The sequence below is a fragment of the Mus caroli genome, unplaced genomic scaffold, assembly GCF_978045245.1.
Source record: "Mus caroli unplaced genomic scaffold, Mus_caroli_1 scaffold_3, whole genome shotgun sequence".
NCBI classification, from domain to species: Eukaryota; Metazoa; Chordata; class Mammalia; order Rodentia; family Muridae; genus Mus; species Mus caroli.
Window position 1 is genome coordinate 128,034,750 of NW_028227258.1, and position 26,811 is coordinate 128,061,560.

Sequence of the window (26,811 nt, forward strand, 5' to 3'; positions counted from 1 at the left end):
AGTGCAACCATCGTAGCATGCTCAGACCCCTCTGACATCTCCCTCATACGTGCCTACACCTCCTACATGGCCAGGAGCACTGGTAACCTCAAAGCAGCCATACCGGAAGGTCTACACCCAACCGGAGTGATGGGTTCCCCAAGGATATGTAGATGAAGCCCATGCCCCTCTTCCTTCCCCATTTATATCCCCTACCCTTTCCCTAAGACCACATGCAATTAGGTCAGAGTTGCATATAGCTGGTTGGAAAAGGTCTCTGGATACTCAGGGAAGAGTCCCATGATCCTCTCTGCCTACTCCTTCTACAAAGGAAGGCCAAAGGTCAACAGACCCAGCTGTGATAATTATTTAAAAGCAAAAGCAGCAGGTCCTGAAGATGGGAGTCAGGTTTGAAGGACAGTCCTGTGGTCCATCCAGGATTGGACAGAGCAGCACAGTCCATCAGCTCTGTGCCCATTTCTGTTAGGGCTGGCCTGTCGGCTGCTCACATCCAGTCTGAAGGGGCATCACTTGGAAAAGTGACAAAGCTTTGATAACATTCTGATTGTTTGAAGGATGATATTGGAACAATGGGTTTTTGGGTTTTTTTTGCTTTTTTTTTTTTCAGAGTTCAGTTTGTCCTTCCTTTTTTAAAATTATTATGCTTTTTTTTTTCTTTTTTCTTTTTTTAATTAGGTATTTTCTTCATTTACATTTCCAATGCTATCCCAAAAGTCCTCCAAACCCTCCCCGCCCCCAGTCCCCTACCCACCCACTCCCACTTCTTGGCCCTGGAATTCCTCAGTACAGGGGAACAATGGTTTTTAATTAAATGTGTGGAAATGCTGCATGTTGGAATCACATCCAACCCACACCCACAATGATGGTGGTGTGGACAATGGTATCGTGAACCAAAGAGCAGATTAGTATACTTCAGGAGAAGCAAAAACCAAACCTGAGAGACGCCAGAATAACCTCAGGTTTTGTTGCAGAGTAGTAAGCACCCTTAAAATAACAGTTCCACACCCAGCTTTCCTTTAGAAGGAGCTTGGCCTTTGGGGCAGGTGAAATGATTTGGAGGGTAACACACCTGATGCTCAAGCCGGGTGACCCAAGTTCAAACCCCCAGAAACCACTGTTGCAAGAGAGCCAACACCCAAAACAATTAAACATTTTCTAAAGAGTTTTGAACTTCAAACCCTCTAATGTCATAAAAATCTCTCCACACACCATCCCAAGAGTTTTCTTATTAATAGGCTCCTTTAAAAAGCGTAACAACTGAAACAAAGCAGAAGTTGGAGATGTGGTTCCATTTGTGGAGTGTTTACCTACCATGCACAAGGCTGAACGTGCAATCCAGCACCACGAGAACTCTTCTCTACAAACCCAGGGGTGGAGGCAGGGGGATTAACAGGTTAAAGTCATTCTCAGCTACAGGAGTTCAAGGCCAGCCTGGAATATACAAGTCTCATTTGTTTTCTTTTTATGATGAATTATTTTTATTAGCATATATTAGTTGTACAAAATTACTGGATTTATTATGTATTGCGTGACAAAACATTTCCTGGGGCGATACGACACATGTCTACTCACCCCAGATATGGAGCCCACAGAAAAGCAAAGCATAAAACACCAAAGTCCAACTTGGTGAACCCTTGAGTCGTATTGGGGTTACTTACAGGAGTATGGGTAAGGGGTTGCTTACATTAGCAAAGATGACTCAAATGACAGCTACATCACCAAGGCTCACCCCAGCATGGGTGACAGCTCACAGAAGCCAAAAGCCGGGAACCTGGAGCACACTGCACAGCCTGCAGGCAGCTCACCAAGTTGGAGAATGTCCTTCCCAGGCAGCTCAGTTGGTCTGAGCTGGTTCAAAGTGCTCGGCTGGTTTCTGTTTGGCAACTGTTTGGAAACTGGTCCATTATTGTAAAAGCTTTAGAGAAAAGGGCCTAAGTTATCTGGTCAGTTTCAGGGATTTCCTGAAGTTATTTTGAGTTGTTGACCTTCTTGCTTAAGGAACTTCCATGCAGTGTGGAATGTTTCAATCTTGGAGGCAGGGGCTATGCAACATTATAACATTGTATGGTGTATATAATGTAGTTAAATACATTTTTTAAAACATTATGTTTAGCAGGGCAGTAATAGTGTACACTCTTAATTCCACCACTCAGGAGGCTGAGGCAAGTGAATCTCTGAGTTCCGGGCCAGCCTGATCTACAGAATAGGTTTCAGGGCCACACAGAGAAACCCTGTCTCAAAATACCACCACCAACAACAAAATTATATGCCTATATGAGTGTATTCCACCTGTGTATGGGTATCCATGGATGCCAGAAGAGGGTTCATATCCCTTGAAGTTGGAGTTAAACTGGTCTAACATGGATGCTGGGAACTGAACTTGGGTCCTCTGGAAAATGGCAAGCCACTTAACTGCTGTGCCATCTTTCCAGAACTAGGTCACATTTAGAAGCCCCTTTCCATTAAGATCTCCACCCTAATCGGTGCAGAACACCCAAAACCTTTCCATCGTGGTAGGTTAGCAATAGGCAATGCTGGTTTCTCTTCTATCTGCCACCGACCAGAGCTGTGGCCATTGCCAGCACAAGGTCCAATTGTGCCACATATTACAAGCCTAGGCAAAGGTCAGAGTTCTAAATTTGACACATTTTCTGATGGAGCTAAACTATCTTCATGCTGACCGTCCCCCAGGCAAGATATTGTAATTCGGGATGACCCAAACATGCTCACAAATGGCTGGTTCTTCTCCAGTTAATATGGTTTCTGTCTCAGGGGTCCATTTCAAGTGAGGTGGCATGACAGCCAAAGGGAACAATACTCTTCCTTGTGAGAGAAACTCTGAATAAAGGTCACATGCATTTGGAACAGGTCTGGAAGACACTCTGGAAAGCGGTGTAGCTTTCTTTCTTGCTGTAGAGAATTCTGTGTGGTTTTATCATGAAGAGATTTCTACACCAACATTATTTTTACCATTTATGCAAATAGGCACTTGATGTGTAGCATTTCTAATGCTAATAACAAGGTTTTACAGCTGAGTAATAACATCTGTTCTTTGATTTTATGAACAACAAGATGCTAAAATAATAATAATGGCCAGTCCAGGCTGTTCTTCTCCAATATTTTTCTGCATTTTCATGCTACAAACATAAAAGCTAACCCAGTACACCCAGTTCTGAGGACCCATGCCAGAGGGCCACTGTCTTCTGCATCAGCATTTAAGTGTGTGTGTGAGAGAGATGTGACTGTTATGGCTGTTTGGCCAGCAGGAAAACTGAGGCACAGAAACATAGTGGGGACCAGGGCAAAGGCTCTCTGTAAATGTCAATACTCAGGTGGGGACCAGGGCAAATGTCAATACTCAGGTAATCTGAAGCCTTCAGGTTTCTTCACAACTGGTCTTCACTCTTAATAAATATATGGTTCCCCCCTACCCTGACTAAAGGGGACACCACACTATTTGGTTCGTCTTAGAGCAGGTTCCTTGTATTCTGTTTACTTAAGTACTTTTAACAATTCTCTATTGCAGGCATACCCTTGACAAGTGTCTTTTAAAGACCACTTTATAAATAGGCACTGACTTCAGGTGTTTGCTTTAAGGGTAAAAATAAAATAAGAAGAGCTGAGTGCATTCTCGCATGTGTCTGCTTGTTTCCTTGATCACCCCATTCACTGCCACCTCTGATGATGTGACCACAGACTAGTGAGCTTTATTGAATGACAAAAAGGTAAATCACTGAGACTGCTTTGGTTGGGGAGGCAGAAATCCGGCCTGAATAGGGACACAAGCCCCTCCGGTCAGAAAAGCGCCGGGGTAGCTAGGGCGCAGGGTCGGCTGACACTCGCCAGCTACCCACAACACCCGCCACAGGATCTTAAGACTTCTGGTGAGTGGAACACAGCTTCTGCTCCAATCCAATTGCATGCGGGACCTGAGACTGCATTAGTTAGGGAAGCAGAAAACCAGCCTGAGTAGGACCACAGGCCTCTTCCGGCCGGACCAGCACGGGGGTAGCTAGAGCGCAGGGTCGGCTGACACCCGCCAGCTACCCACGAACCCTGCCACAGGATTTTGAGACTGCTAGTGAGTAGAACACAGCTTCTGCTCCAATCTTTAAACAGTGACAACGACAACAACTAACCCCAGAGATTACCAGATGGCGAAAGGTAAACGTAATAATCTTACTAACAGAAACCAAGACCACTCACCATAATCAGAACCCAGCACTCACACTTCGCCCAGTCCAGGGCAACCCAACACACCGGAAAAGCTAGACACGGATCTAAAAGCATATCTCATGATGATGGAAGAGGACTTCAAGAAGGACTTTAATAACACACTTAAAGAAATACAAAGGAACACTGGTAAACAGGTAGAAGACAATAAAGAGGAAGCACAAAAATCCCTTAAAGAATTGCAGGAGAACACTGCTAAAGAGTTACAAATCCTTAAAGAAAAACAGGATAACCTAATCAAACAGGTAGAAGTCCTTAATGAAAAACAGGAAAACACATCCAAACAGATGATGGAAATGAACAAAACCATACTAGACCTAAAAAGGGAAGTAGACACAATAAAGAAAACCCAAAATGAGGCAACGCTGGAGATAGAAACCCTAGGAAAGAAATCTGGAACCATAGATACCAGCATCAGCAACAGAATACAAGAGATGGAAGAGAGAATCTCAGGTGCAGAAGATTCCATAGAGAAAATCGGCACAACAATCAAGGAAAATGTAAAATGCAAAAAGATCCTAACTCAAAACATCCAAGAAATACAGGACACAATGAGAAGATCAAACCTACGGATAATAGGAGTGGATGAGAATGAAGATTTTCAACTTAAAGGACCAGCAAACATCTTCAACAAAATTATAGAAGAAAACGTCCCAAATCTAAAGAAAGAGATGCCCATGAATATACAAGAAGCCTACAGAACTCCAAATAGACTGGACCAGAAAAGAAATACCTCCCGACACATAATAATCAGAACAACAAATGCTCTAAATAAAGATAGAATACTAAAAGCAGTAAGAGAAAAAGGCCAAGTAACATATAAAGGCAAGCCTATCAGAATTACACCAGATTTTTCACCAGAGACTATGAAAGCCAGAAGATCCTGGACGGATGTTATACAGACACTAAAAGAACACAAATTCCAGCCCAGGCTACTATACCCAGCCAAACTCTCAATTAACATAGATGGAGAAACCAAAGTATTCCACGACAAAACCAAATTCACATATTATCTCTCCACGAATCCAGCCCTTCAAAGGATAATAACAGAAAAAAACCAATACAAGGACAGGAACCACGCCCTAGAAACAACAAGAAGGTAATCCCTCAACAAACCTAAAAGAAGAAAGCCACAAGAACAGAATGCCAACTTTAACAACAAAAATAACAGGAAACAACAATTACTTTTCCTTAATATCTCTTAATATCAATGGACTCAACTCCCCGATAAAAAGACATAGACTAACAAACTGGCTACACAAACAAGACCCAACATTTTGCTGCTTACAGGAAACTCATCTCAGAGAAAAAGATAGACACTACCTCAGAATGAAAGGCTGGAAAACAATTTTCCAAGCAAATGGTATGAAGAAACAAGCTGGAGTAGCCATTCTAATATCTGATAAGATTGACTTCCAACCCAAAGTCATTAAAAAAGACAGGGAGGGACACTTCATACTCATCAAAGGTAAAATCCTCCAAGAGGAACTATCAATCCTGAATATCTATGCTCGAAATACAAAGGCAGCCACATTCATTAAAGAAACTTTAGTAAATCTCAAAGCACACATTGCACCTCATACAATAATAGTGGGAGACTTCAACACACCACTTTCACCAATGGACAGATCATGGAAACAGAAACTAAACAGGGACACAGTGAAACTAACAGAAATTATGAATCAAATGGATCTGGCAGATATCTACAGAACATTCTATCCTAAAACAAAAGGATATACCTTCTTCTCAACTCCTCATGGTACCTTCTCCAAAATTGACCACATAATTGGTCACAAAACAGGCCTCAACAGATACAAAAATATTGAAATTGTCCCATGCATCCTATCAGATCACCATGGACTAAGGCTGATCTTCAATAACAAAATAAATAATAGAAAGCCAACCTTCACGTGGAAACTGAACAACACTCTTCTCAATGATACCTTGGTCAAGGAAGGAATAAAGAAAGAAATTAAGGACTTTTTAGAGTTCAATGAAAATGAAGCCACAACATACCCAAACTTATGGGACGCAATGAAAGCATTTCTAAGAGAAAAACTCATAGCTCTGAGTGCCTCCAAAAGGAAACTAGAGAGAGCACACATTAGCAGCTTGACAACATACCTAAAAGCACTAGAACAAAAGGAAGCAAATTCACCCAAGAGGAGTAGACGGCAGGAAATAATCAAACTCAGGGGCGAAATCAACCAAGTGGAAACAAGAAGAACTATTCAAAGAATCAACCAATCGAGGAGCTGGTTCTTTGAGAAAATCAACAAGATAGATAAACCCTTAGCCAGACTCACTAGAGGGCACAGGGAAAGCATCCTAATTAACAAAATCAGAAATGAAAAAGGAGACATAACAACAGATCCTGAAGACATCCAAAACACCATCAGATCCTTCTACCAAAGGCTATACTCAACAAAACTGGAGATCCTGGATGAAATGGAGAAGTTCCTAGACAGATACCAGGTACCAAAGGTGAATCAAGATCAGGTTAATGATCTAAACAGCCCTATATCCCCCAAAGAAATAGAAGCAGTCATTAATAGTCTCCCAACTAAAAAAAGCCCAGGACCAGATGGGTTTAGTGCAGAGTTCTATCAGACCTTCAAAGAAGATCTAATCCCAGTTCTTCACAAACTATTCCACAAAATAGAAACAGAAGGTACTCTACCCAACTCATTCTATGAAGCCACAATTACTCTGATACCTAAACCACAAAAAGACCCAACAAAGATAGAAAACTTCAGACCAATATCCCTTATGAATATTGATGCAAAAATCCTCAATAAAGTTCTTGCTAACGGAATCCAAGAACACATCAAAACAACCATCCATCCTGACCAAGTAGGTTTCATCCCAGGGATGCAGGGATGGTTCAATATACGGAAATCCATCAATGTAATCCAGTATATAAACAAACTCAAAGACAAAAACCACATGGTCATCTCGTTAGATGCGGAAAAAGCATTTGACAAGATCCAACACCCATTCATGATAAAAGTCTTGGAAAGATCAGGAATTCAAGGCCCATACCTAAACATGATAAAAGCAATCTACAGCAAACCAGTAGCCAACATCAAAGTAAATGGTGAGAAGCTTGAAGCAATCCCTCTAAAATCAGGGACTAGACAAGGCTGTCCACTTTCTCCATACCTATTCAACATTGTACTTGAAGTCCTAGCCAGAGCAATTCGACAACAAAAGGAGATCAAAGGGATACAAATTGGAAAAGATGAAGTCAAAATATCACTTTTTGCAGATGATATGATAGTATATATAAGTGACCCTAAAAATTCCACCAGAGAACTCCTAAGCCTGATAAACAGCTTCGGTGAAGTAGCTGGATATAAAATTAACTCAAACAAATCAATGGCCTTTCTCTACACAAAGAATAAACAGGCTGAGAAAGAAATTAGGGAAACAACACCCTTCTCAATAGTCACAAATAATATAAAATATCTTGGCGTGACTCTAACTAAGGAAGTGAAAGATCTGTATAATAAAAACTTCAAGTCTCTGAAGAAAGAAATTATAGAAGATCTCAGAAGATGGAAAGATCTCCCATGTTCATGGATTGGCAGGATCAACATTGTAAAAATGGCTATCTTGCCAAAAGCAATCTACAGATTCAATGCAATCCCCATCAAAATTCCAACTCAATTCTTCAACGAATTAGAAAGTGCAATCTGCAAATTCATCTGGAATAACAAAAAACCTAGGATAGCAAAAACTCTTCTCAAGGATAAAAGAACCTCTGGTGGAATCACCATGCCGGACCTAAAGCTTTACTACAGAGCAATTGTGATAAAAACTGCATGGTACTGGTATAGTGACAGACAAATAGACCAATGGAATAGAATTGAAGACCCAGAAATGAACCCACACACCTATGGTCACTTGATCTTCGACAAGGGAGCTAAAAACATCCAGTGGAAGAAAGACAGCATTTTCAACAAATGGTGCTGGCACAACTGGTTGTTAACATGTAGAAGAATGTGAATCGATCCATTCCTATCTCCTTGTACTAAGGTCAAGTCTAAGTGGATCAAGGATCTTCACATAAAACCAGAGACACTGAAACTTATAGAGGAGAAAGTGGGGAAAAGCCTTGAAGATATGGGCACAGGGGAAAAATTCCTGAATAGAACAGTAATGGCTTGTGCTGTAAGATCGAGAATTGACAAGTGGGACCTCATGAAACTACAAAGCTTCTGCAAGGCCAAAGACACCATCAATAAGACAAAAAAACCACCAACAGATTGGGAAAGGATCTTCACCTATCCTAAATCAGATAAGGGACTAATATCCAATATATATAAAGAACTCAAGAAGGTGGACTCCAGAAAGTCAAATAACCCCATTAAAAAATGGGGCTCAGAACTGAACAAAGAATTCTCACCTGAGGAATACCGAATGGCAGAGAAGCACCTGAAAAAATGTTCAACATCCTTAATCATCAGGGAAATGCAAATCAAAACAACCCTGAGATTCCACCTCACACCAGTCAGAATGGCTAAGATCAAAAATTCAGGTGACAGCAGATGCTGGCGAGGATGTGGAGAAAGAGGAACACTCCTCCATTGTTGGTGGGATTGCAAGCTTGTACAACCACTCTGGAAATCAGTCTGGCGGTTCCTCAGAAAATTGGACATAGTACTACCGGAGGATCCAGCAATACCTCTCCTGGGCATATATCCAGAAGATGTCTCAACCGGTAAGAAGGACACATGCTCCACTATGTTCATAGCAGCCCTATTTATAATAGCCAGAAGCTGGAAAGAACCCAGATGTCCCTCAACAGAGGAATGGATACAGAAATTATGGTACATTTACACAATGGAGTACTACTCAGCTATTAAAAAGAATGAATTTATGAAATTCCTAGCCAAATGGATGGACCTGGAGGGCATCATCTTGAGTGAAGTAACACAATCACAAAAGAACTCACACAATATGTATTCACTGATAAGTGGATATTAGCCCAAAACTTAGGATACCCAAGATATAAGATACAATTTGCTAAACGCATGAAACTCAAGAAGAATGAAGACCAAAGTGTGGACACTGTGCCCCTTCTGAGAACTGGGAACAAAACACCCAGGGAAGGAGTTACAGAGACAAAGTTCGGAGCTGTGATGAAAGGATGGACCATTTAGAGACTGCCGTATCCAGGGATCCATCCCATAATCAGCTTCTAAATGCTGACACCATTGCATACACTAGCAAGATTTTGCTGAAAGGACCCAAATATAGCTGTCTCTTGTGAGACGATGCCGGGGCCTAGCAAACACAGGAGTGGATGTTCACAGTCAGCTATTGGATGTATCACAGGGCTCCCAATGGAGAAGCTAGAGAAAGTACCCAAGGAGCTAAAGGGATCTGCAACCCTATTGTTGGAACAACATGATGTACTAACCAGAACCCCGGAGCTCTTGTCTCTAGCTGCATATGTATCGAAAGATGGCCTAGTCGGCCATCACTGGAAAGAGAAGCCCATTGGACTTGCAAACTTTATATGCCCCAATATAGGGGAATGCCAGGGCCAAAAGAATGGGAATGGGTGGGTAGGGAAGTGGGGGGGCGCTATGGGGGACTTTTGGGATAGCATTGGAAATGTAACTGAGGAAAATATGTAATAAAAATATTAAAAATTTAAAAAAAGGTAAATCACAAATGATTCTAAGCCAGGATTCTTTTGTATTAGTTTCTTTTGTATTATATTGAGTTTAGATTTTGAAGAAATGAAGCATCGAAGCAGAACTCTATCCTCCCCAGGCTGCCATCTGGCAGTCTACAACAGCGCTTTTCTAACTGACACACACACTACATGGAACTTGCCATTCTGTGTATGTGAAAGCACTCGGTAGGAAGGGCTAGCTGAAAATGCCCAGGTCGTAAGAGCTCTTAAAAATCAGAAATCGATAGTTTCTTGGCCGTTGCCTAAATCCCAAGTTGTTAGAGACCTGAGTAGGAGACATTTTCATCTCCTGTGCATTGACAATTTCATACTTCTGAAAAAAACAAACACAAACAAAAGCTTACTTATATACCCACACCCTCCGGGTTTGCCATAAAGACCTAACTCTTGAAAAATTACACAAAGAAATTTAAAAACACAGTTCTGGGGAGACTTGGGAGCACTGCAAGCCCACACATCCGCCTATGTTCTTGATCAACCCTCTGCTAATAACCCCCTGTTGTTTTGTCTATGACGTAGCCTTGCCTTTTAGACACACACAAAAAGTTAAATCAGAAAAATCCAGTTTCACTGGAAAATTCAGATACTTTTGCAATTCTGCCATTCCTGTATCCCTGAAGGAATAACCCAACTGAGGCAGGGGGATGTCTGCCCTTTTCCCAAGTTGGCATGATGATACCCGTGTTGGTGTGGTGGTGACTGCCATTTGTCCATCAATCGAGACTGACACAAACTCCAGGCTTTATAGGATTAACAAAGCTGTCCATGGAGCCTGCCAGCTAGTCTGTGCCTGGACTGTTTCACAACTGACATTTGACAATTTAATAGTTTTTGAGACAGCCCAGACATATTGCAAGCTACCTCTGTCCAGTTATCAGAGCTAAGCGCTTCCTCATGCTTCATGGGGCAGAGATTCTCTGCATCATTCTTGCAAACCGACTCCCAACCACCAGCTCAGAGTGGTTCTCAACCTATGGATTGCCCCTTGGCAAATCTCTGTCTCCAAAAATGTTTATGTTACAATTCATAGCAATAGCAAAATTACAGTTATGAAGTAGCGACAAAAATAATTTTATGACTGGAGGTCACAGATTATCACATAAGAAACTGTATTAAAGTGTCCCAGCATTAAGGGGGTTGAGAACTACTGCCCCTCGCTTGTCCTCAGCATTCCAATGTCTGTTAAAAACCAGTTAACTCAGGGTGTTTTCTGCCATGTTTCTTCATGCATTTGAATTTCTGACCTCTTCTGATAAAGCACTTTCTATTTATCTCACTAACATGTGTGCTGGTTAGATTTATGCCAACTTGATACTATCTAGAATCATTTTGGAAAAGGGAAAATCAATTGAGAAAATCATGCCACCAAAGTGTCTTATGGGGATGCCTGTGGTACATTTTATTGATTGCTAGCTGATGTGGAAGTACCCAGTGCATTGTGAGTGGTATCACCTCTGGGCAGGTGGTCCTGGTGCTATAAGAAAGCAGGCTGAGCAAGCTATGGAGAGGAATCCAGTTAGCAGCACCCCTCTGTGGCCTCTGCATCAGTTCCTGCCTCCAGGTTCCTGCCTTGAGTTCCTGCCCTGACTTCCCCAGAAGTGTAAGATGAAAATAAACTCTTTCCTCCCCAAGTTGATTTTGCTGGTATTTTATCACAGCAATAGAAAAGAAATCCCAGAGCAAGATGTATTGTACATCCACTGAATTTGTATTTGGAGAGCCTGACAACAGCTCACTGTATAGTCCTGTCTGGCATGGAAGATACTACGTATGCCAAACTAGGCTGGAACTTACAGAGATCTGCTTGCTTCTGCCTTCTGGGTTAGATGATCAAAGGCATGCACTCAGGAGACACTAAGTTATAAATAAGTATGGAAAGTTAAATAGCTGACCCCAGAGCATGTCAGTGGGGGCAGCAGAAACTGAAGTACTCATGGTGATGATTCAGGGTGATTAGAGCTGAGTCCCCTGTCATGGATTCAAGTAGGGCTGTCCAATGATATTCCAATAGTGTGAGACCATATTTAATTTATTATTTAATTCTATAATAGTCATGTTGAGGGGATTTTAACATAAAATTGATCTAACAATATGATCTAGGTTAAGTAATATAACCGAATTAGTCCTTTACCACAAAATCAATAATGAGACATTTATAATCTGTACTAAGTCTTTAAACCAGTTTCTTACACGGGCAGAATGCTTCAACTTGGCTGCCCACAGTTCAAATGTTCAAGGTCCATACGACTAGTGGCAACAGGAAAATAGAGACCTAAAAGGTTCTAAAAGTCCCAGTGGTGACAGATGCTAAATAAAGCTTGAAGGCTAAAGAATCATTATGATAGATAGATAGGTAGATAGATAGATAGATAGAAAGAAAGAAAGAAAGAAAGAAAGAAAGAAAGAAAGAAAGAAAGATAGAAAGAAAGAAAGAAAGAAAGATAGATAGATAGATAGATAGATAGATAGATAGATAGATAGATAGATAGATAGATAGATAGATAGAAAGAAAGATAGATAGATAGATAGATAGATAGATAGATAGATAGATAGATAGATAGATAGATAGATAGATAGATAGATAGATAGATAGATGTGGATCCGTTGAGTTGGGCTGGCTAGAAAGCCAGGGGCATACCTTGATGGGGCCTGGCCTTCTCTGATTTGGGAAGCTAAGCAGGGCTAGGCTTGGTGAGTATCTGGATGGTGGGAAAACCACATATAATAGGATGAAGAAAAATAAAGTGGAATGCATGTTTATAGGATGGAACAAGAAGCAGGTGGAAGAAATGAAATTTCTCTAAAAGCGATGTTTGAACAAACTTATCAAGGACACTGGAAGAGTCTCCCCTCTGGGCAGCAGGTAGGCAGTGAAAATTTCGATCGAGAAAGCGCTTTATCAGATCCCTCCTTAAGATGGATAGTTTACAAGGCTGTAACTAAAATGAAATTAGTCAGGTTTGAACTCATGCAGATAGAGTTAGGACACAAAGACAGAGTCTCGAGAAAGCTGATGTCAGCCCCACACCAAGAGCACTTTTGTGAATTGTCAGTATTGCCCAAAGCACCGTGTGCTTGCTGGGAGACTGAAAATCCGACCATGGGAATGTAGACGTAGATGCCAGATAACTGCTGTCAGGAATCAGGCAGGGTAGCGGGAGCTCTTTTGTCCTCTGCAGCGCACAGATAGCACCCCGTGCCCGGTTCCTTTTGAGCAAGCTGTAACGTCTCAGCTTCGACTCCCATTCAACAGCATATTGGAATGCAAGGGAGAGAGACAGGGCTATTATTACCAAGATAACCTTGAGCCTGTTCTAATTTATTTTTTTAAAAGAAAATAAATCACTCTCAACCTCTGTTGCTTTATTATTAGGGGGTGGTTAGAAGAACACTTTATTCCCTTAGTAGCTAGCGTAAGAATCTGTTCTAGTGAGAGAATTGCCTTCTCCGGGAAAATGCTTTAGCAGGCTAGCTTGGGGTAGGTGAATGCTTTGGAGCAGGAGTGTCACAAGAGGCCAAGGATTCAGGGGACAAGACAGACCCACAGGGCAGGCAAGGAGGATGTGTGCAAGCCCTCGATGACAAAGTTCTGGTTTCACGTAAGGAAAGGCTCTGGGTTCTGCAGCCATGTGGACAGCCAAGAAAACTCCTGCATAAAACGATGTAACAGAGGACACCAAAAGACTGACCAACGCTGACCACAGAGAAAAGCCACAGGGAGCCCTGCAGCAGAGACTCAAGTCAGGCAACACAGTCCTTTTAGCAGCACGTGGTACTGTGTTACTCCCAATAGAGCTCACAAACACTGACACATAGGGGAACAAGACCCTCATCAAGGCAACCACAAAGGGCAGCCATACTGGACATCTTAGGGGTGACATCTCATCACCTTGACAAAATACAGCTTAAGGAAGACCACGGCTTAAGAACTCGGCAACAGGAAGGCATGGTAGCCAGTAGTGTCTCACCTCAGGAAGCAGAGAGGCAGATGAATGTTGCTGCTGGCTTATTTTTTTCTTTTTATGCAATCCAGGACCTGAGGTCATGGAACGATGCAGCCTACATCCAAAGTAGGCCTTGCCATCCAGGGGCCTCCCCACGCAGACCCAGGCACGTCTCCTGGATGGTTCTACATCGAGTACAGTTGACTCTGGAGAGGAACCAGCACCAGGTTGAATCGCCTCCCTTGGCAGGTCCTCCCATCCATCCCAGACCTGGATGTCAGGATAAGTATTTTAAGTGACCATGGCTTGAATATTCTGAACCTTGTCGGTTTGTCTCATCAGATGCTCTCTAAGTGAAAGGTGCAGAGATGCTGAATTGACAGGTCCTTGGGACTTCAGAAAATAATGTCATACTCCTGTGTAGGCTTTAACTAGGTAGGAAATGATTGGTACCTTGCCATACTTGAGTAATTATAAGTTATGTGATTGTTGTTGTTTGTGTGCGTACATGGGTGTGTATGGAGGTCAGAGGACAAAGTTGGCTGCCATTCCTCAGGTGAAGTCCATAGTTTTTGAGACAGAGTCTCTCAGAGGCCTCAAGCTCATGGATTTGGCTAGACTGGCTGGCCAGCAAGTCTATGGGATTCAGTTTCTGCCTCCCTGGTGATGGAATTACAAGGGCATACTAACACATACCCAACTCTTTCAAACATATGGCTTCTGGGAATAAACTCAGTTCTTCATGCTTGCAAGGCTAGCCCTTCACTGACTGAGCTCGCTCTCTCTCTCTCTCTCTCTCTCTCTCTCTCTCTCTCTCTCTCTCTCTCTCTCTCTCCCTCTCTCGCCAACTCAGACTATTAGTTTGTTAGACTATTAAAATAAGCATTCATGGTAAAACCTGGAGATTTGGATGAATGGTAAGCGCTGGTCATTCTGGTCAGTCTGCGCCACCAGACTGCAGGCTCACGCCGTTGCTGTCAGTCATAGAAAACCTTCCACGGACAATTTCAAGTTGCCTGGTCTAAAGTACACCAAAGGGCTTCCCACAGCTAGGCCCTGAAAATCAATTGCCACATGCACCTGTTTGTAAGCTGTCTTCCACTCTGTGCCATAGTTCCCAAACAGCCTTGGGGACTCACCTGGTGAACACCACATTACCTTCACTACCATTGCAATGTACCATTTAAAGGCTCTCAAATGCAGGCTAGATAAGCATAGATGTGACTGTGATGTGCAATCTCAGGCTTGCACTACCACATCGCATAGCTATGGAGTCAGAAAAATGTCTGCATGACGCTTTCCATGCTCTGACATGTCTTGGTTCTATTTCTATGAAGAGACCATGGAAACTCTTATAAAGAAAAGCATTTGGTTGGGGCTGTCTTACAGTTTCAGAGGTTTAGTCCATTCTCATCACTGCGGGAAGCATGGCAGCATGCAGGCCGACTCGGTGCTGGAGAAGGAGCTGAAAGTTCTACATCTGATCCACAGGCACCAGAAGCAAGTTAGTTCCACACTAGGTAGAGCTTGAGCATGTGGGACCTCAAAGCCCACTCCCACAGTGACACACTTCCTCCAACTAAGCCACACCTACTCCAACTAGGACACAACTCCTAATAGTGCCACTCATTATTGGCCAAACATTCAAACACACAAGTCTGTGGGAGGTCATTCCTACTCAGGACAGTTTTAGGGAAAGTTAGAAGATGCTAGCTGTCAAGCATTTACCCAAGGAACGTGCCCTATAACTAATATCCCCTTCTCCTTTCTCTTTCCCTACCTCCTCTTCTCTCTTTTCTCTTTCCTCTCTTCCTTCTCTCCTCTCTTCTTCCTTCTCAAATAGCTTAGCAATACACATATCCCTGAATACTGCAAATAGCTATGGGCACACACATGAGCGAACCTCATGACTAGAAATGGCCAGTCACATCAGAGAGCCTGTGGTTACGTGGAGGCAGCTGGGCACAACATTTAGAAAATACTGACCTGAATGACCTAGTCCCACTCATCCTTACAGGTTCTGCATGTTGTAGCAAATATTCAGCGTAAGCTACCCCGCCACAGGAGATAGATTATCAATAAGAAAGTGGGCAGAAGCAATAGGAAAGGTATTTGAGGAAGGTGGGGAGATGCAGAGAGGATTTCAGGAGAGTTTGAGGAAGGGATCGGGACGGGGAGACATCAGAGAAGTGTAGAGAAAGAAGGGAAATGAAAGATGTGTTTGTTGAACACTCCAGTTCAGCTGGTGTTAAAGGAACTTCAAACAACAACAGCAACAACAAAACAAAACAAAACAAAATAACCTATCCTTGACCTTGATTATCTTTCCCAAGTTCCTGGGTCAAGAGAAAATCCAGAGGTAAACCAACTCCAGAATGCCTCTACCTGACCCTATCTGTTGGGAAGGACTCAATTCAGAGACACCCTCTCTGGAAGGCCTTTCTTGCCCTTGCCACTGACTACAAAGGGACACCCTACTCTGTGCAGCTCTGGCAACCCCAACTTGCCACAAATTACCCTGCTTCGCCATCACTCACTCACTGGAGTAACTCCCCTCACATTTTGAACTTTTTGGTTAATTAATAATCAGGAATGAAGTCAAAATTCCATCAAATTGCAAAGCACGGAGTTTGAAGCAATGCCACATTTGTCTTGTGAGCAGACTCTGTAACCCATCTCCAGCTGAGGCTGTTTACTAATTACCATCTGATGGATCATGCAGTCAATGACGTTTCATCAAATACAGCCAGCACTCTGCACACGTCTGTAGTTTCAGCATCAGGAGGCCAAGGCCAGAGAATGACAAGTTCAGAGGAAAGCCAGGCTACACAGTGAGCCTAGGCTGCATAGTGAGACCCTGTCTCAGTAAAACCAAAGGGGAGATGGGAAAGGACAAGAGGAAATGGGGATGGCAGGGAGAGAGGGCGGGCAGAGGAAGGGGGGGGGCAGCTTCTGTTAGCACATGACTCAGATCTTGGATGTGCCTCACTCCATTCACAGACTTTAAACCACCTGGATCCCAACTCCATCGATCCTAGGGAATCCTTACAGGTGCAGAGTCCTCTTATTATTAAAAAGGGCAACTGAACGATTAACTCAGTACAGCATGGGGCTACAAGGAGGCAGGTAAGCATAGATCAACATATCTGAATACACTAAGAAGATGGATGCTGGGCATATGGCACACCCCTTTGATCCTAGGACTCCAGAGACAGGATTGCAAATCTCTGTTTGAAGCAATCCTGGTCTACATAGCAAGTTCCAGGCCATTAATGAATACAAAAGGTTTAACCCACACACACACACACACACACACACACACACACACAAAGTCACAGGTGCTGGGCTAATAAGATCACTCAAAGAATGAAGATGCCAGCTACCAAGCCTGAGGACCTGAGTTAGATTCTCCAGAACCCACATGCTGAAAAGATACAACTGCTTCTTGCCAATTGCCCTCTGACCCTACACATGCCATGCTGTAGTATATGTGCATACATATAAACATAAATAGATTAGACAGATACATACATACATACATACATACATACATACATACATAGAAAGAGAGAGAAAGAGAGAGAGAGAGAGAGAGAGAGAGGGAGGGAGGGAGGGAGCCCAGCTATCAAAAACAATGACTTCATGAAATTTGTGGGCAAATGGATGGAACTTGAAAATATCATCCACTCACTGATAAGTGGATATTAGTCCAAAAGTGTGAATACACAAGGCACAATTCACAGACCATATGAAGCTTAAGAAGAAGGAAGACCAAAGTGTAGATGCATCAGTCCTTCTTAGAAGGGGGAACAAAATACTCACAGAAGGAAATATGGAGACAAAGTGTGGAGCAGAGACTGAAGGAAAGGCCATCCAGAGACTGGCCCACCTGGGGAATCCATTCCACATACAGACACCAACCCAGATGCTATTGCAGATGCCTGGAAGTGCTTGCTGACAGGAGCCTGATATGGCTGTCTCCTGAGAGGCTCTGCCAGTGCCTGACAAATACAGAGGTGGGTGCTTGCAACCAACCATTGGACTGAGCTTGGAGTCCCCAACAGAAGAGCTGGAGAAGGGACTGAAGGAGCTGAGGGAGTTTGCAGCCCCATGCGGGGAACAACAGTGTCAACTGGCCAGACCCCACCCCCAGCTCCCAGGGACTGGACCACCAACCAAAGGGTACACATGGAGGGACCCATCACATATGTGGCAGAGGATGGCCTTGGACATCAGTGGGAGGAGCAGCCCTTGGTCCTGAAGGGGTTCGATGTTCCAGTGTAGGGGAATGCCAAGGCGGGAAGGGTGGAAGTGGGTGGGTAGGTAAGGGAGCACCCTCATAGAGGCAAGGGGAGGGGGGTGGGAGGGGGGTTTCCAGAGGAGAGACCTGGAAAAGGGACAATAATTGAAATGTAAATAAAGAAAATATCCAATAAAAAATTGAAAAAAGAAAGAAAGAAAGATAGATAGATAGATAGATAGATAGATACCATACATACCATACATACATACGTACGTACATACATAGAAAGAAGGAAAGGAAGGAAGAGAGAGAAAGAAAGAAAAAAGAAAGAAAGAAAGAGAGAGAAAGAAAGAAGGAAAGAGAGAGAGAGAGAAAGAAAGAAAGAAAGAAAGAAAGAAAGAAAGAAAGAAAGAAAGAAAGAAAGGAAGAAAGGAAGAAAGGAAGAGAAAGAAAGAAAGAAAGAAAGGAAGAAAGAAAGAAAGGAAGGAAGAAAGAAAGGAAGAAAGGAAGAGAAAGAAAGGATAGATAGAGATAGATGTACCTTTTTTTAAAAGTCATGAATGTATGAAGTTTTTTTCTGCCCTGCTTATTGGGGGATTTTTTAATTGTTAAGAAATAAATAACATAAAATTTACAATGTTGACCTTTTAAAATATATATATTTATTTTACTCAGTGTGTGATTTGCACACATGAATGCAGGTGCCCATGGGGTGCAGGGGAGGGTGCTCAGCCCCTAGAGCAGTGCACACTCTTAGCTGTTGAGCCATCTCTCCAGCCCCAGTGACAGTAGTTTTTCACCAAGTGTTCGACTAGTGTCACTAATTACATTCCTATTATTACCTGGCCTTCAACACTACCTATTTTCTTCATTTTCTTCATCTTTTTCAAGAAGAATTCTGCCCTAGCCAGAGGTCCTCTGGCTTCCTGGGCAGCCTCTGGCAGCCATTGTTCCCCTCCTATCCCTGTGAAGAACATATTTGCTTTCCTTAATACTTCATAAAATGTTGTTGCTGTTTTCAGACAGGATCTCACTGTGTAGCCCTGCCTGGGCTGGAACTTGTTATGCAGAGGAGGCTAGTTTTGAACTTGGGGTGCTCTTCATGTCTCTGCCTTCCAAGTGGAATTATAGGCAACTGCCACCACACCCAGCTTGTTCCTCATGCAGTTATCACCATACATGTTTGCCCTTTCGTCCAGCTTACTACACTCAATATGTTTTCATTGGTCATGCAGATTGGAATATGTTCACATCTGCTTCCTGTTTACGGCTGAGTAATATACTATTGATTCACAGATCGAATGTTGTCATCCATTCGGGATGCCGTTTGTAATGCTGCTGTGAGCACCAGTGTTCACACCATAAGCCTGCAAATCCCTCCCACAAAGCCTTTCAGCTAGTTACATATCTACAGATGAAGCTGCTGGGTCGCCGCACAGTGACTCTGACATTTGAGGAGATCTCCAGCTTCTCACAGTGGTTGCAACATTTCACATTCTGACTAGACGCCCCCACCCACCCCGGGGAGTGTGCTGACACCTCTAAATAAGAGGCAAGGTCCGGAAGCAACCTAAGCATCCAATAGCAACTGCTTCCATGATTTGTGGAGCATCCTCGGGGAAATCCATAAACACAGAACAGTGAGTCCTTTTCATTTATTTACCAACTCCTATGAAGAAGAACAGTTTCATTTATTACTTGAGAAAGCAAGGTGCCAGGGAGTAGACATGTTATGTCACCATTTACATAAAGGAGAAGAAAATATTTTATATATAGGGTTTGGCGAGTAACATGTCTGCCTCTTGAGCAGAAGGGCCTGAGCTGAGATCTCAGCACCCGCCTAAGTGCCAGATGTGCTAGTGTGTACCTGCAACCCCGGCTTGGCTGAGTTGAGATCTCAGCACCCACCTAAGTGCCAGATGTGCTAGTGTGTACCTGCAACCCCGGCTTGGCTGAGTTGAGATCTCAGCACCCGCCTAAGCGCCAGATGTGCTAGTGTGTACCTGCAACCCCAGCTTGGCTGAGTTGAGATCTCAGCACCCGCCTAAGTGCCAGATATGCTAGTGTGTACCTGCAACCCCAGCTTGGTTGGATTCTTGAAGATCATTGGACAGCCAGACTGACAGACTAACAGAGCCTATGAGCTCCGGATTCAGTGAGAGTCTCTGTTTCAAAACCGAGATGGAGAATGACTGAGGAAGAGATGGTGCTGACCTCTGGCCTCAAGGCATACACATGTGTAAGCACACTAATATTATATATATTATACACAGCACACATCACCCAAGGTTAAAATGTATTAATACAAATAAGTGTATCTGGTAACATCGAAACTTGGAAACTAGGAAACAGCCCTAAACCATCACAGGGGTTCATTAAGGCAAATACAAAGTTTACCATAGTTGGTATTTCTTTAGTGTCCCCCAGCACTTTGAAGGACAAAGAGTTTTATAATTTGAAGAATCTAATCTACTTGGTAATTAAAATGAAATAAAATTCACTGGGTTTCTGAGCATTGTACACGTGAGCCCTCTTCACTTTGGCTATGACTACAAGGTGGTCACCTTCAGGGATGTAGAAAGTCTTTCCCCTCTGTACCTCAGAAACCTCCTGAAAAGGTGTTCTCTCTTTCACTTATCCACATATATTCCCTTCTTCCTGTTTTCCAAAGCAAATACCAGAGGACGTTTCCCTCTCCACAGTGAGGCATAGCTTTATGAAGCCCAAACCCCACTCCAAGCCTCCCACCATAACTGTCTCCCCAAAGCCATGACATGAGCTAAAATATATCAACCAAACACACAGAAAATAATCACCTCTCCTAACACCATAAACTCACAGCACGGAAGCAGAGGCCCAAGAACAAGCCTTCTCGTATCCCTAACAGATCTTGCAGGCTGTGGCCCTGCCCAGGTAGCACTCAGACTAGGAACTGAGACGAATACTTTACTCATTATCTTTGGACAAACACAGAGACGCACAGTAGCTCATCCCCATAGAAAAGGCCACAATGTTGCCAAGGAACAAATGCCAAATGTGTGCCTTGGCTTCCCTACCTAGACCAGAGAATTCTGCAGACACAAACATTAAATGATCGCTTCCCACAGTTCTGCTGAGTCCTTAGTGAAACCCTAACTTCTGCTCCTTGCCGCCGCAGGTCCTGAGTGACATGGACTTCTCATCAGTCTGGGCTGCTTTCTTGAGAACCCACAGTTGATCATCACATGATTCCAGCAGAGGCAAAATATTATCAGTATTTTTAAGCACCATTTAGGCAAAAACATTCCTTAGGGACATACACACTGGTGAGTCATGGACTGTAGAGGCTATTTTGAGCTTTTCTTCCACTGTAGCCCAGTCACGTCTGGTCGCTTGTCAAGATAGTAGCTCATTAGAAGGACACTCAGCACTGGCTTCCAAAGCCATTGCCCTAGCCCAAGCCTCCCCTCCTCCCTTAGAGCACACAGAAGCAGGGAGAAACAGCAGCAGGGACACCAATGTGGAAAGCGCGTGTTCTCAGCACCCAAAGCAAGGTCCTGGGTATTCATCTCTTTAGTGAATCCAATCCATAGGAAATGTTATGCAGTCTTTAAAAATCTATAGATTTAATTTTTTTTTAATGTGATGCTCCAAGTTTTCAAGATGAAGGAAAGTGGTGACACTGAGGGGAAGGGAGAGAATGGAATGGTTTTTTGAAACAAGAAATGTACAATCAGGGTCTGCCCTGCTGGCCTGTGTGCCAGGGTCCCTGCTGATCGATCTACTCGGCAGCTGTGTAGCTTAACTTGCCCTGAGCAAGCACCTGACAGCAGAAATCTACATTTCTGTTCCTCCCCAGCATCTCCCTGCTCCTCAAACGCTGGACATCCCTGCAGGCTGAGGACCTTCTGTATCAGGCACACCATCGGTGAATGAGGCAACAGCGGTGTGCTCTGTGCCGCAATTCAGACCACTTCGCCTGTTCTCCGTCCCATAATTTTCATACTGAATCGTGTGTCATGTAATCAAACCTTGTTTTTAAATAAAAATGTAATTCAAATCATAATTTTAAATTGGTCGTTAAAATGAAATGTAAATGAACATGAGCCGTCATTTATAATTAATTTGACTCCCCTACAGCCATTCAGTTCAGTGCTTGGCATTTTACTGCCAAATGTTCAAAATTAAATCTCATGAATTACAATTAAAAGAAGCCAAATATTATAATAAGAGGGTTTTTTTTTTCTTTTTTAGAAAAATAATGATAGAATCAAAGTGTTGCTAACAGCAAGCATTGGTAAGGAGCTGGGAGAAAGCACATTCGTGCCTGTGGCGCTTCAGGTGGGCTGTACTTTATCATCAGAATATCCTCTCGGAGCATACACTGGATCCGCGGTTGGAACTCACTGCCTTAACCCTGATAGCGGGTGAGAAAAGTTTCTAGGCATTTTGAAGTAGTCAATATGAAACTTGTTTTTTAAGCATAAATGTTTATAGATCACCAGCATGCTCTAAAGAAAACAATAAGTAAAGCCAAAGTAACCAGAACCTCGGTTTGATTTCGGATTTGCTGAAAATGACATATTCACAGGTGAGGTGACAGGCCATCTCTTGTTTTGTGTTAATCAAAAGTCAAACTGGGAAAGGCGAGCAGAGCAGGAAAAGCCAGGGCTGGCAGAACAAGTCGTCTTAAATTTGCATAAGCAAATCACCTTTCCCCGTAGCAGGCAGACAACTTCAGCAACACCACAGCAGTTCACTCGTCAGAGAGTAAACACACTCCTTCAAAAGAGCAGAGGCACGGCCAGCTGCACGCTAAATAACTTACAATACAAATACATATCAAAGACAACTGCGCATTTGAAGTGGAAAAGAAAGATACGTTCAAGAATGAAACCTCGCAGTTGTCAGTGGAGGTTGAAGGTCGCTGTCATCATTTTATAGGAGCTGTGGGTGCTCTTTACTTCCTGGTTTCTTTGGTTTTGTTTGCTTGCTATTATTATTTATTTCTGGCCAGAGAATTAGTACTTGATCACTACGGTATCTCTCACCCGGGAGGGGGGGGGGAATACCTTTTTATAGAAACATCCTTCTCCCCAGAAACACCAGCATGCTTAATTCCTACCAAACCATAACAACCAGTGTGCTTAAACTGTATAGGTAATATGAGAGACAAATTACATTTTACACAGGCATACGAGACAGCTGCATATATACATTTACATCACTACCATACACTTGATCCCAGGTGGAGAACTCCACTTGAAACACACAAAGCCTGGGTGGTGATTGTAGACCACACTTAGGGAAGGGCAAATTGTTACAAAGACTGCTACCCTTATGGAATATGCCTGTCACATTTTTAACTTCTTAAATCATCAAACTGTGTTACTTCCATTTAAAAATTCATAATTTTTAATGTAGCTTGATGTTTTCTGTATAAAGTTTAATAATTTAGTATTGACAGCCAAACACATTTCCCTATATCCTACAGAAGGCTAAGTTTGAACCCTGACTTAAACAGTCCTTATTAAACACTGCATTGAACACACTCTTTACGCTAATCAGAGGAAAGGCAAATGGCACAGTAAGACTTATTGGGAGTTTGCCTCCCTTCAGTGGAGCCTGTTACTTAAGAAATTTGCTTATTAAAAGGGGAAATCTTACAAGGTGGAAAAAAATGTAAGCTCTATTCCTAACATTCAATTATTGCCCCAATCGGGTTTTTTTGAGTGGTACAAACTATTAATTTACAAATATGGAGCCTTTCTCAGTGGCACGCTTCCAAAAGGCACCAGGTGTCTGATTGTATTCAAAATCACAACCCAGGGAACACTTAGTACAGTAAATACACAAAGGAAAAGCCTACTGAATTCCAATGTTGTTTCAAACCCATCTGCAATCAAGTATTTTCGCAACCGAACATAAATTGCACCTACAAACGGGGAAAGGTTCTATGTGCATATAAGACACGCAACAGGCAACAGCCCTCGGAGGGAACCCACTCCTCTCCATACTGTCAAGACCTGGGGTGGAAAGGCAAAGTTACAGAGTAGAGATTTCAGTTCTTATTATTTTCCAGTTTTTCTGTGTAAGCAGCAGACTCTAAGAGGATCAGCCCTATTCCGTGCCATCAGCGTTTTCCGAGTGCCATGTTTAAGTACTTCTCTGAAGATGCGTGAGTGTGCATGAAGATGAAAGGCTTATGAATATCAATAAATCCAAGAGTCCAACTGCAAGCCTTATCATTTTCTAAAATGCATTCTGTTAAACACAGCTAAAGGATACTGGAATTTGGCTTTCTGGGTTCATACTCTCAAGGTACAAATAGCAAAATATGCATTAAAGACTTTAGCATGCGATAGGCTAAAGAAGAGGAAAATCAATAAGTAGCCCCAATTCAAAATAACAAAAAGGTCACTTTGCACTGCAGCCTACCTAACTGGATGGCTTCAACCCTCAAAACAAAAGTCATCACTATCAACCTTGGTTTCTGACTAGGAAGAGATCTAGGAAGCTCAACTGCTGAACACCCAGCAAGCCTAAACTTTCAAGACTGAGGTCTGGCTGCCCTTGAGGGTTCACCTTTATCTCCCCTGAAAAAAATGCCAATATAAAAATTCTAAAATACCTTCATAAGCCCCAAGGAAAGCCTGTGGACAGAGAGATGATGTGATAGACTCCTTCCTTCCTCTCCTCAGCCGCTTCTCCTCTGTGCGGCTGCGAGCGAGAGCATGGAGAGTCAGCCGCATATTTAATTAGAAGCAAGCTGCTTCGCTATCAGTGTGAGGATCTACCTCTCCAATCTCTTGTGAGTCAATCTTTCCCATCTCTGATTTTCTTTTATATTTATGCTAGAATATTTAATTGTAGACAAAAGGTTACTCTGGCTGTATTCACTGCACAGAGGCACAATAATCTGCTTTAAAAGGCTTGACATTTCAGGCTTTTCAAAAAGGCTGAAAAAATTATATCCCTGCTTTTGTTAATCAATGAAGTAGAACTCTCCTGAACAAAAGAATTAAATTGCTTGGTTGGTTTAATAAAACCAACAGAAATAGCTGCTTCCTTTGGGCTTTATTGTGTAGGCATGGCACACGCACCCAGCACTGTAATTCCATATGATTCAGGGCAAAACTCTAATTTCTGCACACAGTTGGGTTTTTAAATCCTATTCAGACCCTATCCATTCTGGCTGGCTCTCTAAGGCCAGATTTATCATTAAACTTGACTCTTTTTCTGAAGTGTGGCAACCATATAGCAATTTTAATTTTGTTCCCATGCCTGTAACCCTCCAAAAAACTGTCCATTAAAAATATATTAATCTAAATATTACCTTTTTGTTCTGTTTAGTCTGGAGCTAATGGTTTTACACATCTTTCCAGTTATTTAATTAGGAAAAAAAAAAGGATTGGAGGGAGTGAAAATGTGGCAGGAGCTTAGTTGTGAACCTATAACATAGTGCCTTTTTACAAAAAACACCCCACGATCAAACCAGAAAATAACAATTTTGTTAAATTCCTATTTGCAGCCTAGGTTTGCAAGTGATACTGGGTATTTATTGGCAAAAGACCTCAGAATTTCCAGGTTAACCAAGCTGATTGCAAAAGATGATGCAGATGACCACTGTTTTATCTAATCACAGGCAGGTCTCAGTTTTACTGAGAACACAAAACTGTCTAGGGAGGTGGCCCTTTCTCAAGAGCTTTCAGATGGGCCCTTTTGTTCTGTTTGTGTCAAACACGCGGAGAAAGGAACATGTTCTTCCAGGTTTCTATGTGGAAGGAGCTAAGAGTTCAGAGGGTTCAGGACACACTCTCGAGGATGTGGAAGAAGATCAGGGAAGTGGGGCATTGGTTGGATCAACCATTACCACCCAACCCCAAGCTTTACACATTGAGAGCTACAGAGAGCATTTTTCCAAGATAATGATGGAGATAAGCACCAACAGACATATTTATGCCAGACACTGCCTAATGCTGCTTCTGACCTAATCCTGGAGCTGAAGGTCACAAAGAGGTCATCCAATCCCTATAGGTTTTGTCAGCCCCCACCCCCCGTGGAGATAATGAATGGCTCAAACAAATCTAGCCATAGTAAGTGCTCAATAAATGGAGACTACCATTGTGCTTACAACTCCTGTCTAATCCATTTCACATTGGCAGGGATTCGCAATAGCTGGGCCTCATTACCAATCATATGCCAGTAGCTCAACTGGAGACCCTGATTTTCTCTAACAAAGACATGCCTTGCTGCAAACATGGGGTGGGAGATTACATTGTTGCCAACGTGGAGTAGGCAAGTGTGGGGAGGTGTCAGGGATATCCTAGCTCAGACATATAAAACTGCATCTCCTCACACTTTCCATTCTCTGTCACAACAGATGAGCTTTAGGCTACTTGTTAGGTTACTGCAAAGCGCCAGCTTTCTTCCTGAGAGCCTCTCCTCCTCCCCCTCCCCCTCCCCCCTTCCCCTCCCCCAACCAAGCATTCTGACGGACACTCAGATGCTCCTCTGGTTTCTTTCCTCTTTTAAATGAGTCCTGAGTTCTGAATGAGTTTAAGGTTCCAAAGGGTTGATTTTAACATTTGTCAGTGTAGACATTGCTCTTATAGTAAAGTGAGTTTTTAGAGTTTTCTGGAGAGCAGGCTGCCATTTCCTCAATGTGTTAAACACAAGCCTACCACACAAATGAGAAGTATGTT

At 42.8% G+C, this 26,811-nt stretch overlaps 1 long non-coding RNA gene across 2 annotated transcripts in view; it reads right to left on the reverse strand.

The window, feature by feature from the left end:
• LOC115030650 (uncharacterized) overlaps positions 1-24,811 on the reverse strand; it is a 614,991-nt gene extending 590,180 nt beyond the window's left edge. For both annotated transcript variants that reach the window (XR_015046769.1, XR_015046770.1), the window contains exon 1: positions 24,738-24,811. This is a non-coding gene — a long non-coding RNA (uncharacterized LOC115030650). The remainder of the gene's footprint in view (positions 1-24,737) is intronic.
• Between the last annotated feature and the right edge of the window lie 2,000 nt (positions 24,812-26,811).